At 50.7% G+C, this 11,183-nt stretch overlaps 1 pseudogene; it reads right to left on the minus strand.

The window, feature by feature from the left end:
* Positions 1 to 351: 351 nt before the first annotated feature.
* Positions 352 to 1,933, minus strand: LOC136303284 (uncharacterized; annotated as a pseudogene).
* Positions 1,934 to 11,183: the final 9,250 nt, after the last annotated feature.

Raw genomic sequence — 11,183 nt, forward strand, 5'->3', positions numbered from 1 at the left:
AGCAAACCCCCATTCTACCTGAAAAGGATCTGTTGGCTGGATAGGGCTTAGGGCCTGATGAGCTGTGGCTCCAAAAATCAACAATTGTACTGCTTCTTCCTGAGATGGGCTCCAGTCCCATTTTACTCCCTTTCTCAACAAATCATAAAGAGGCCTGGCAAAAATGGAAAAATCTGGAATGTCTTTTCCCCAAAACACTACTAATCCCAAGGCATGCTGTAGATCTTGCCTGGACTCAGGCACTTGAATTTGATCTGAGGAGGTTAGGGTGTCAGCTGGGGTACATGTCATACCTCCTTTCCACCAGATACCCCAAAATTTTACTTCTTGAGAAGGTTTTTGTATTTTCTCTCAGGGGATCTGCAAAGCAAGGCTTTCTAAGTGGGAAATTCTTTTTCGTTGGTGAACACCCCCCACTTGCTGTGTCTCATTGTTTACAACTTGTGTAAGGGAATGTTGTGGCTTGTTGCCCAAGGCTTGTGGAAGAGGAGGTGCACTGGGTTGTTGGTTGGACGATTCCAACACAATAGGTTTGGGACAGGGCCAATTAGAAATTATTTTAGCCAATTTATAATCAGGCAATTGATCCGTTATTTCTGGCGGCACTCCCCTTTTCAGTCCTAGTGACCACAGTTGCTGCCGCTTGGAAATTTGTTTTCCCTTTTCTGATTTTTCATTAGGAGAGGCAATGTGCCTGACTCCTCTGGGTTTTTCTGATTTGTCCTCAGGGTACTTCACTGGTCCATATTTTCTACTGTAACTTATTAACTCCTCTGCTACCTGAGTCCATGTCCAAAGTTTATGACTGCTGTTAGATTGTGTGCTAGGAGTTGTAAAATGTGAGGAGTCAGTGGAGTCGGTGGAAGCAGTTTGATCTCTTGTCTGTCCAAGAAATCTTCCAAGTCTATCTAGCGCAGAGATAGATGCTATTGTTTTTTGAAGAAGAATTGCTGTTGGTTTAAAAGACTCTGGCAAACCTCGAATTAGAGGGGTCATAATCTCAGGTTTGACAGGCATTGAGCATTGGTGACTCACAGCCAGAGATTCATTTTCTTTCATGTATCATTTGCAAGCATGCAGCTTTGTCTATGTTTTCTAGGAGTCGGTCTGAGGTGCCGACTATTGCCAGGGGGTCGCCCCTCTCAAGGGGGTTTAACCCCCCTGCCCAGTAAGCTGCACGCTGTCTCAGGGACCATGGAGCACGCCTATTTCCTGCTGTTAAGAAAACTCCATGTCCCCAAGAGCCACTTGCTTCTTGTTCACTTCATTTAATTTGCTCGCCTCCTGTGAGGGAGACTCGAAAAATATCCTCTGTCTCTGATTCACTAGGAAGGCGGGAGTACTCTTTCTTTAATTGAGCTAATTCAGTGGCTGTGTATGGTATTTCTTTGGTAGTTCTGTGGGGATCACCATCTTCTTCATTTATAGAATTCTATTCTGTTTGAATGAGAGGTCTCAAGTTGGAGCAACAGTGTTCCCCACAATTTTGCATGTGTACTAATTCCTTCTGAGGGTATATTTGTTTAATGTTGGATGTCTCCTTTCCTTCTATTTCTGTGGGTGAATCTGCAGATTTGAAGGTTTTCCTTTGCCCTTCTGCAAGGGAAATCTGCAGCAAATAATTCTGATTTCTTTCCTGTTCTAATTGTTTTTGCAAAGCTTCTACCAAATTTGGCAGGGATTCTAGGACTGCTTGTTCTTCACTTACCCCTTCAAAATGGGTTTCTATGGCTGCCACCCCCAAAACTGAGCAAAGAAGGCTTTTATTTCTGCCCAGTTTCGATCTAGCATCATCTTGCAAAGAATATATTCTATCTACAATGTTTTCAAAGTGAAACCAATTATTCTGTGCCCACCTTTCTCCGTCTGGAGAAGGTCTAGCACCATGCTTTGCATGTAAAGCGAAAAATGCATCCTCATCTTTTTCATTCATTTTCTGAAGGGACCAAAACCACTCTCAGGGAGGTACTCTTCAAGTTACACCAAAGGCACAGCTAAAACTCTGTTTCCCTTTGCTTCCCTGGAATGGGCCAGGAGACCAAAACTGCCTGGGAGGTTCACCTTAGTTACAAATAGTTGTCTCCTCAACTACGCCAAGCAGCCCAAAACACACACACACACAAAAAACTCACCACGGTCCCATCTTTTGCACAATGAGATCTTGTTGTGAAATCCTGACGACAGGAAGTGCTATTCGCCTGGGTGCGTACAGTCTGCGGGAATTTTCCCTCGCCCCCCTTGCGTTCTAACAGCGCTCACCCAAGTGGCGTGCTAGGTGCGGCTGAGACGAGGCTCCTTCCCCTGTTACAAACTATGTAAAACCCACAACCCCTCAGTCCATCCAGATCCTGTCCGGGATGCCAATTTAATGTCACGATCCGCTCCCACAAGCGGGCTTGGTGATGGTTCATTTTAGGGATTTCAGAGCACAAAAGACACGGCGGGGGACAAACTCAGTTTACTCAATCACAAATGCACTTTGATTTTGTGCCAACAAATGCCACAGTGGGGAGAGAAAAGAGAATAGTAAGAAAGACAGAAAAAGAGGGCAAGGGGATTATAGCTACCAGCATGGAGGGTCGAGTCTTTGAGGCTTTTGAAGATGCCTATAGACGCGAGTTTCTCCAGTGGGGAGATCTCAAAAGTGAGCGGGGGTCTCTAGGGTTTTTATAGTCCTCTCCGAAGCGACAGGCAGTTGGCCAAACAGGCGGGGGAAATCATTGCAGTGTGTTCATTTAGAGAACTCAGAACAAGTCGGTCGTCAGCAGGTACAGTGTCGACCAGTACGAGTCAGCAGGCGCAGTCACTTCACCGTGACTTGCCCATTGTTTCTCCTCAGGTTCTGATGTTCCCATGTGGGTGCTGGGTTTTTCCATCAAACACACCTGCAGGCAGCACTTGGCCAACATCCCAGCTCAGCCAGGCCACAACTCCCGTCTTGAGATTTTCAAGGCCCTTCGAGGGGTTTCAGTCTCTGTCCTTGACCATGGTGGTGAGGCAGATGAGGGATCTTCAGACCGTCTCTTACAGTCTGGAAGTTCCAATCTGGTAAGACACTGCATGGGGGTCAGGAAGGGGCATCCACCCAGCACCGCTCCGGGAATCCTGTGCCACTGACACTGATCCCACTTTGTTTCCCAAGGGAAGAGGGACAGGAATGGATACAACATGGCAGCCAGTGAGTGCCAGTGGCAGATCCAGCTCTGGATCCCCTCTGTGTGGATCCCAGGATGGATGCTGGGATTAATCCTGGTGTGTGATCTGTGCTGGAATCTGATGGATCTTCTCTTTCTGCAGGAAAAGATGTGGGAACCAAGGGCCTGACCTTAGGTACGGAAGGGGATCAGCGTGGGATTCCAGAGGGAGATTGGGGCAAGATGGACGGACTTGGATCAGGGGGGGATTCCAATCAGAGCAGGGGTCCAGAGCAGGATCAGATGAAATTGTGGAGTGGGATCGGGGCTGGATGCTGGAGGGGGATCAGTTGGGATGGATGAGGCAGGATTGGTGCAGGTTGGATGGAGCAGGATCAGTGGGCATGGATAGATGAGGCAGGTTTGGTGCAGGATGAATGGGGCAGGATTGGTGTGGAATGGATGGAGCAGGATCAGGCTTGGATTCTGGAGTGGGAACAGGTGGCATGGGTGGAGCAGGACTGGGACAGGGTGGATGAAGCAGGATCAGGTGGGATTTGGGAGTAGCTCCCGCTCTCCATGGACTCCACAGCCCAGGTCCATTGTTAAAGAATGGTTAGCAGAGCAAGGCCACGGGTCATTAGAGGCCTTATGGCCCGATACCAAGTGCTAGCAGCCTACGTGCTGCTAAGACAAGCTGTCCTTGGGACAGCAGTAAGCACGGTTACAGGCCAAAGATAAAAGAACTTGTGGTTAATAGAGCGTAGCAGTAAGCACGTCTCCAAAGTTTTCAGCATGCCAAGGGGAAGAACCTTTTCACGCTTGATATAGCCAATCAAGTATAGATGAGTAGTGGATGCTAACCAATTATAATTTGACAAGTATGCTGAACGCTTCGGGCAAAAGTATAATAACGGATGTTATGAGCAATAAAGTGGAACAATGCTTTACCAATCATAATGATTGATTGCATTCTTCCATCGCCGAAATCCTCCGCAGTCCATCTTGTGCACCTGGGACAAGATAACACCACGACCCACTCTCATCCCTGCAGGAATCACCGCCTGTGCAGTCCTGCGCAAGGAGCTGCATCCAGCCCCTTTCCTCTTCCCAGGGAAAGCCAAGAGCTCCCGCAAGAGCTCATCCCGCTGCTCCCACCCACCCGGCCCCGCCACCTCTCTTCCCCATGGATCAACTTCCCATTTTCCCCTGTTTCAAGCCAAGAATTAGTTTTTAGAACTAGAACAAAGATGCCAGATGGAAGGAGCCTTGCTGGTTTCAGTCAGAAGCATCAGTGACCAAAGGTCACGTTTCCTTTGGTTTTCTCCCATCCTTGTTCCTCCTCAGTGTTCAGGCTGGGCTATCAGGCGTCCTTAGGGCTGCATTTACACAGTTCCTCTTGCATCCTTTGGGCAATAGCCTGTGCCCTGGGAGGATTCTTTCTGCTCCTTGGTGACACAGGAGAACCTTCCAGGCAGTTTTTGCATGAGCTGCTGCTGTGATGTCACAGGAGCATTACCACGTCCCCGTGGTGCTGCTGATGCTGTGGGACACAGAGGCCGCAGTGTCCAGAGCGACTCTGGGTGCCTGCTCCTTGCAGGAGGATCCTCCTGCCCGAGGCATTCCCAGCGGTCAGCCCACACCCTGACGGCTGTCCTTCTGTGCTTGCAGGGCTACAGTCTGCAGACGTGTGCAGCGCAGCCAAAATGTTCCAGAATTTGGTTGCTGCAGTTTGCAGCCTGTACTCTGTGGCTTATTCCGTGTATTTCTTGACCCACTTGGCACGTAAGTCAAGCTTTTCCCTCGGTGCAGCATCTGTGGCTTTGAGCTTGCTGTGTGCTTTCTGTTCTTCCTCGGGAACTGGGTTGACTTTGTAACCAAATTGCCATGAAGACACCATTGGTTTGGGAGAGCTGCTGCCAGCAGCTGCAGCTGAAAAAAGGGGGTGTCTGCAGCCAGCAGGGTGTGCACAGCATTTGCAGGGGAGAGTTGCTGGGGGAGTTCCGTACTCTCAAGGGGAGAGTGTGTGGCAGCCGAGCCTGGAACTCCCTCCGTTTGCTGGTCCGGCCCAGAACTGACACAGCCCAGTATTTGGTGCTGTTCTCTTGCTTGCTGTGTGAAGGGACTGTGGCTCCTGGAGGGATGCTGTGAAAGCAAAATGCTCTCTTGGGCTTGCTTTGCTCTGTGGCATTTCCCACCACAGGCATTTCTTTTCCTGACAGCATCTGGTTCATGTTCCTTCTCCCATTGCAGGGCACCTGACAGGTGGATCTCGAGCAGCTCCTCCTTTGGTGAGTTCAAAGGGAACCTTTGGTGTTTGGAATTGTGCAGCAAGTTGTGAGCTCAGCGTGTGGCAGCCGAGTGCAAGCCTGGGAGGCTGAAGGAAAGTTCCTGTCAGTGTCTTTGCAGCAGCAGCAGCAGCAGCAGCAGCAGCAAAGGCATCCCTGGCAGTTTTCTCCTTTTCTGTTGAAATGCTTTTGAAGAGCTGCAGGTGTGGTTTTGCAGGCAGAAGATTGCTTGCTGGCTTTAGCCATGGTGGAGTATCAAATTCCCAACAATAAGTGGCAATGTCGACTTTAGCCCATTGTTTGTTTGTTTGAACAGCTGGGAACCCTATTTCTGCTTAGTGCAGCTGGATGTGTAGCTGAGGATAAATAAGGTGATAACTGAGATGAACTTCCCGTCCCTCACACTACCGCCTGTCCACAGGGCACAAAAGCAGCATCAGCACCTCCTCCAGCTCCCTCTGCCTCCAAAGAGGAGGCCAAAGAGGAGGAAGGCAGCGGTGAACTTCCCACTCTTCAGGGAGATAATGGTGAACTTCCCTCTGTGCCGGGAGACAACAGGGAGCTTCCCGCTCTTCTGGGAGATGAGGGTGAACATCCCGCCGATTGGGAATACAACGGCGAGGCTCCCGCCGTGTGGGACAAGGACAGTGGACATCTCCCAGTGTGGGACGAGGATGGTGGACGTCACTCGGCACAGGGAGAGAATGGCCAAGCTGCCATGGCGCGGGACAAGGATGACGGACATCTCCCGGTGTGGGATGAGGACGGAGGACATCCTGTGGCTTGGGAAGAGGAGGGTGAATGTCTCCCAGTATGGGAAGTGGAGGGTGAACGTCCCACGGCTTGGAAAGACCATGGCCAACCTGCAGCGTTTTGGGAAGAGGACGGAGAAGCTGCAGCGTTTTGCGAAGAGGACGGAGAACCTCCCTCTGCTGCGGGATCCTGGGCTGAAGGTTCTGGCAGCAGCACAGCCCTGCAGGCAGAGGAAAGAGGGGAGCAGTGCCTGATGCAGCTGAGTACGTCTGCTCTGTTCCTGTGTGCCAGAGCAGGTGCTGTGTGTGTGTCTCAGCATCAGCTGCAGCCGGTGTTGCTCTGCAGCTGAATGTCCCAGAGTGACTGATTGTCCTTCCCCAGCTGAGAACAAGGGCCCCCAGGGAGTGGGGCTGCATTCTGGCTCTGCTGCAAGGTGGGGTCTCTGTCTGGGAGAGAGTGTCTTCCATGTGGTTTCTTTCAGGAAACAGCGTGAGCGTGGGGGAGCCTGCAGAGAAATACCTGGAACTGGAGCAGATTGGCCAAGGGTAAGTGCAAGGCAGTTACTTCTACACGAGCAGGGCCCAGGTATTTTGCTGGTGCAGGATCAAGTGAGAAGTCAGGAGAGCTGCAGACACCTTCAGGCACTGGGGGATGATGCTGCTGTCTCTCATTCCTGATCAGAATTGACAACTGTGGTCAGATGGCACCTCCAAAGGCCCCGGAGGCTGGCAGTGTCCTGCCTGCAGCAAGGAGCAGGACATGGAAGATCTTCTGTCCATGCAATTGGATTGCCTAAGAGAGCAACTCACCATCTGCTGACTGTCAGAGAAGAGTTCTCAACAAGATTGCTTTCAAATCTTTTACTTGCAAAACTATTCACCGCTCAGGATTATCAAGAGAATGGCTTCCAAACAGAAAGCAGAGATGAACTAAGAAGGGCTCTTTTCAGCACAAGTAGTAGACCCCACACATCCAGTAACAGACACAGAGCTGCTGCACTCAAGGGGAAAATGCATGATGCCCTGATGCAGGGCTCTTGTGGATCCTGCAGCTCTTAGGCAGGAAACGCAAAAGGATGAAATACATTCTTTTCTAGTTCTTTAGACAGCCGGCCCCCAGCCCAGGTTTTGAACTAAAGGAATTCATCACGGACATTTGGGGTTTGCTCCAGCACTTTTCCTTCATGTTTGGCCTCAGTTTTCCCTTGCACACCTTGCATGGCAGAGGGCTGGTGGCTGCCGCGCCCTTCTTTCAAGGCTTGACGCGCCCAGGTGTTTTCTGAATGCTACAGGTAAAAAAGATCTCCTGTCTGCCTGACTTTCACTCCCAGGGTCTAAAGCACTGCTTCTTTCCTCTCTGCTGTTTTGTCTGCAGGGCTTTCGGAGCCGTTTGTAAAGGACTCGACAGGGCCACTGGACGAGAGGTGAGTGTCTGCTGACAGAGAGAGAGGGAGAGCAATGAGAAGGTGGATGTCCAGAGCAAAGCTCTCTCCTAAAGCCTGCAGTTGTCTTTGGCTCTGGTGCGGGTGCCAGCCTGTGACAGGGATCATCTGAGCATGGGATGTGTGTGTTTGCTTTGTTGTGCAAGCCCAAGCAGAGCAGCTGCGTTTGAAATCATGAGCAAATGCCATAGAATTGCTAAAGGGTTCCCAGCTCTTTTGCTCTGTTTGCACAGAACCAGAATTACCTCCTGCTTGCAAAATGTGTTTGAATAATAATGAACATCATCATCATCATTCTAAGAGTGGTGGTAAACTAGGGCCATTTGAGAAGAGTGTAGGTGCAGAGAAGGTTGTTAGAGCTTTGAAGCTGAGGGACCATTTCTGCAGAGCTCACAAGGCCAAATGTCTCTGGCCACGTGTCCTGTAAGCAGCCCCCAGCCAGCAGAGCAATGGGCTGTGGGAATGGCACTTGCTGAGCTCTGGTGTCCCATCCCAAGGCAGTTTGGCACAGCCTGGCTGCGTCGCTCCAAAAAGACTCGCTCCGTGTTTGCTGTGGCCTCCTGCCACAGACTCCTCCAGTTGAAGGTCTGCAATGTCCCTTCAGGTGGCCATAAAGAAAATGAGTCTCCGAGGGCAGAAGAGGGAACGAGCTGTGAATGAGCTCCTGCTCCTGAAGGACAAGAAGAACCCCAACATTATCAACTCTTTGGACAGGTGAGTGCTTCAGCTCTCATCCCGTGCATGAGCCCTGCGTTAATCTTTCCTGGCATCCGTAGTCCGTAGCCTGTTTTGAGAAGCCTGACCCGGCCATATCTTCCTAAAACAACAGCCTGGCAGTTCACTCCCTCCATGTTCCTTTGTTGCACCACTTTGGTTTTCTCTTCAAGCGGACCCTATTTTCTGTGTCTTACAACAAGTGCTGATAATCCATGGCAGAAATTATTTCCCTTGGTGTCTTCTTCCCAAATCTTTTCCATTGCTTCAGTTACCAGGAAGAGCAGGTTCTTGTTTCCAGAAAGGCCTCATCTGCCCATTTTTCAATGGCCCTGCCTGTTGCTGAAGAGACTTTCTGCAAGGTTTTCCAAAGAGTTGACCACTTTTATCCCAAGTGCTGCACGGCCTCCCTCCCTGGATAGCTCCGGAAGTTGTGTTGCCTTGTGGTGGAGTGAATGGTGGAAGTGATGAGTTCAGATGCTGAAGCAGCTGAGGGCAAGTGTTGTGGTTTCAGATTGATCTGGGCTGTTGCTAAAAGTGCATCTTTCACTTGCTTGCCATCTAAGGCCTCTCCTTTTTCACAGGTGTCTCCTGTGAAAATCAGATGGGATTCTGTCCTCATTGACAAGTGAGCTGGAAAGAAAACCCCACTGGAGGCTTTGCCATGGGGGAATTGAGCACTGCACATTCATCTCTGTGCCATTGTTTTCCTTTTCCAGCTTCCTTGTTGATGGAGATCTCTGGCTGGTGATGGAATACATGGATGGAGGAACTTTGCAGGATGTGGTCAGACAGACACGCATGGCTGAAGGAGACATGGCAGCTGTCAGTCGGGAGGTGAGGGATCCTGCTTGTGCCTCCCATGGCTTGGACACGATGCTCCTTCCAGAAGGGCAGGAGAAGAGGAGCGGCTCCATGCTCAGGGCTTTGTTTCTGCCTTGTTTTTATGAGCTGGAGAGGAAAGAGCCACTGAAATGAATGGCCTGCCAGCATCACTGCACTTCTGTTCTTGTCCCCTTTCCTACTGTTGGGGTACTCTGTCTTTTTTGGGTTTGATTTGCTCTTCTCAGCTTTGCCTTGGAACCATTTGCCTGGAGCTTGTGTGCACTGCACTCCTGGCCTGTCACAGCAAAGTTTCTGCTGGCAGAATTCTAAACTCTCCTTTCTTGGCTGATATATTCCAGCCATTGATTTTTACCCTGGTGTTTCTTTTTCTCTCTCAGTGTCTGCAGGGCCTGGATTTCCTCCATTCCAACCAGGTGATCCACAGAGATCTGAAGAGCTCCAACATCCTTCTGGGAATGGACGGCTCTGTCAAGCTGGGTGAGTGTTCCTGGCCAGGCACGGCGCTCCCGGGCTGCGGGTGTGGGGCTGCTTGCCAGTGACGGCCAGAGCCCCACAAGTGCTGCTGGTGGCACTGCCACAAGCGCTCCTGCTGCCCCTGCAGAGAGCTCAGGGGAGGAGCAGGAGTGTCAGGAGTGGCTTTGCTCTGGCTGTGGCCCTTGCAGAGGGGCAGGAGTTGGAATGGAAATCTTTAAGGGAATCAGTAAAAGCCACTGCATGGAAGCTGAGGGTTTCTTGAAGGGTCCAGTTCCATCTTTCCTTGCCTCCAGCCGTGAGGACTTTTGCAGCTGTATTCACGACTGCATTCTCACACTGGGAGTGGGGAATCTTTGTGGTTGGTTTCCTCATTCCAGCTGCCTTTGACAGGGTTTGTTTCTGTCCTCAGCTGATTTTGGCCTCTGCGCTCAGCTCAGCCCTGAGCAGGACCAGCCCAGCTCCATGGTGGGCACTGCTCACTGGATGGCCCCAGAAGTTGTCACCAGTTCTCCTTACGGCCCCAAGGTGGACATCTGGTCCTTGGGCATTGTGACCATCGAGATGGTGGAAGGAGAACCTCCTTACTTCAAGGAAACGGCGGCCATGGTAAGAGGCAGATTCTCCAGTGTTTGCAGAGGCCTGTGAGCACAGCGTGACCCTGCACTGGCAGGAGCAGCTGAAAGTTTCTGGACATGGGGAAGGGAATTCCCAGAGGACTCGAGCCTGAACACAGACCAATATTCTGCAGTCTCTGGCAACAATGTGCTTTGGGCTTTAAGGTGTTGCAGCTCTTCTATCTGTGAGGATGACCTGAAAGCGTGAAGCCAGTATCAGCTCCAATGTTATCTTGCAAAAAAGCCCCAAACGCACCCCAAAAGCCACCCCCAAACACAAGAAATCTATGAAGGAGTTTGTAAAACAGGTTTGGCGAGATTAAGTCCCTCCCGGCTCTTCTCACTGGGAAAGTTGTCTAACACCTCAAGATGATTATTTAACATGCCCAAAGTCTAACACGTTTCTTTCCTAGCCCAAGCTCCTTTCTCCATGTCACCAAGCCTGAGCTTTCAGCAACACAAACCTGTTTCTTGTCTGGCAGTTTCTGGGATGGGGCATCACAAATGAATTTCCTTGAGTGTCAGTGGCCCTGCAGAGATGCGTTTGATGTAAGAATCCTTTGAAATAACAGTCAGACCACAGTGACTCTTGCAAATGGCCTGGAACGCTGGTGTCGGTATTTGGAGAAGCAAAATCTGCTCTTTCTGATGGAAGTGCCTACTAAGAAAGCCAATGAGATTGGCTCTCCAGGCCAGATCATTTGGATGTTGCAATGGCTGTGGCTGCATCAGGCTTTGGGTTTTTTGGTTGGTAAAGAAAAATGAGCAGCATCTCTGCCAGGGAGGAAAGTGCCCCTGGAGCTGGGGCTGAGAAGCTGGGCTCGATGTGAGCACTGTGGGTGTGACGGAAGCTGGCAGAGCGCTGTGTTTGCTTTTCCTGCAGGCTCGCACTCTGATCCGGCAGAACGGGACCCCGCGG

The sequence above is a fragment of the Chamaea fasciata genome, unplaced genomic scaffold (genome assembly GCF_029207755.1).
Source record: "Chamaea fasciata isolate MVZ Bird 193981 ecotype frontalis unplaced genomic scaffold, bChaFas1.0.hap1 SCAF_32, whole genome shotgun sequence".
Lineage (NCBI taxonomy): Eukaryota > Metazoa > Chordata > Aves > Passeriformes > Sylviidae > Chamaea > Chamaea fasciata.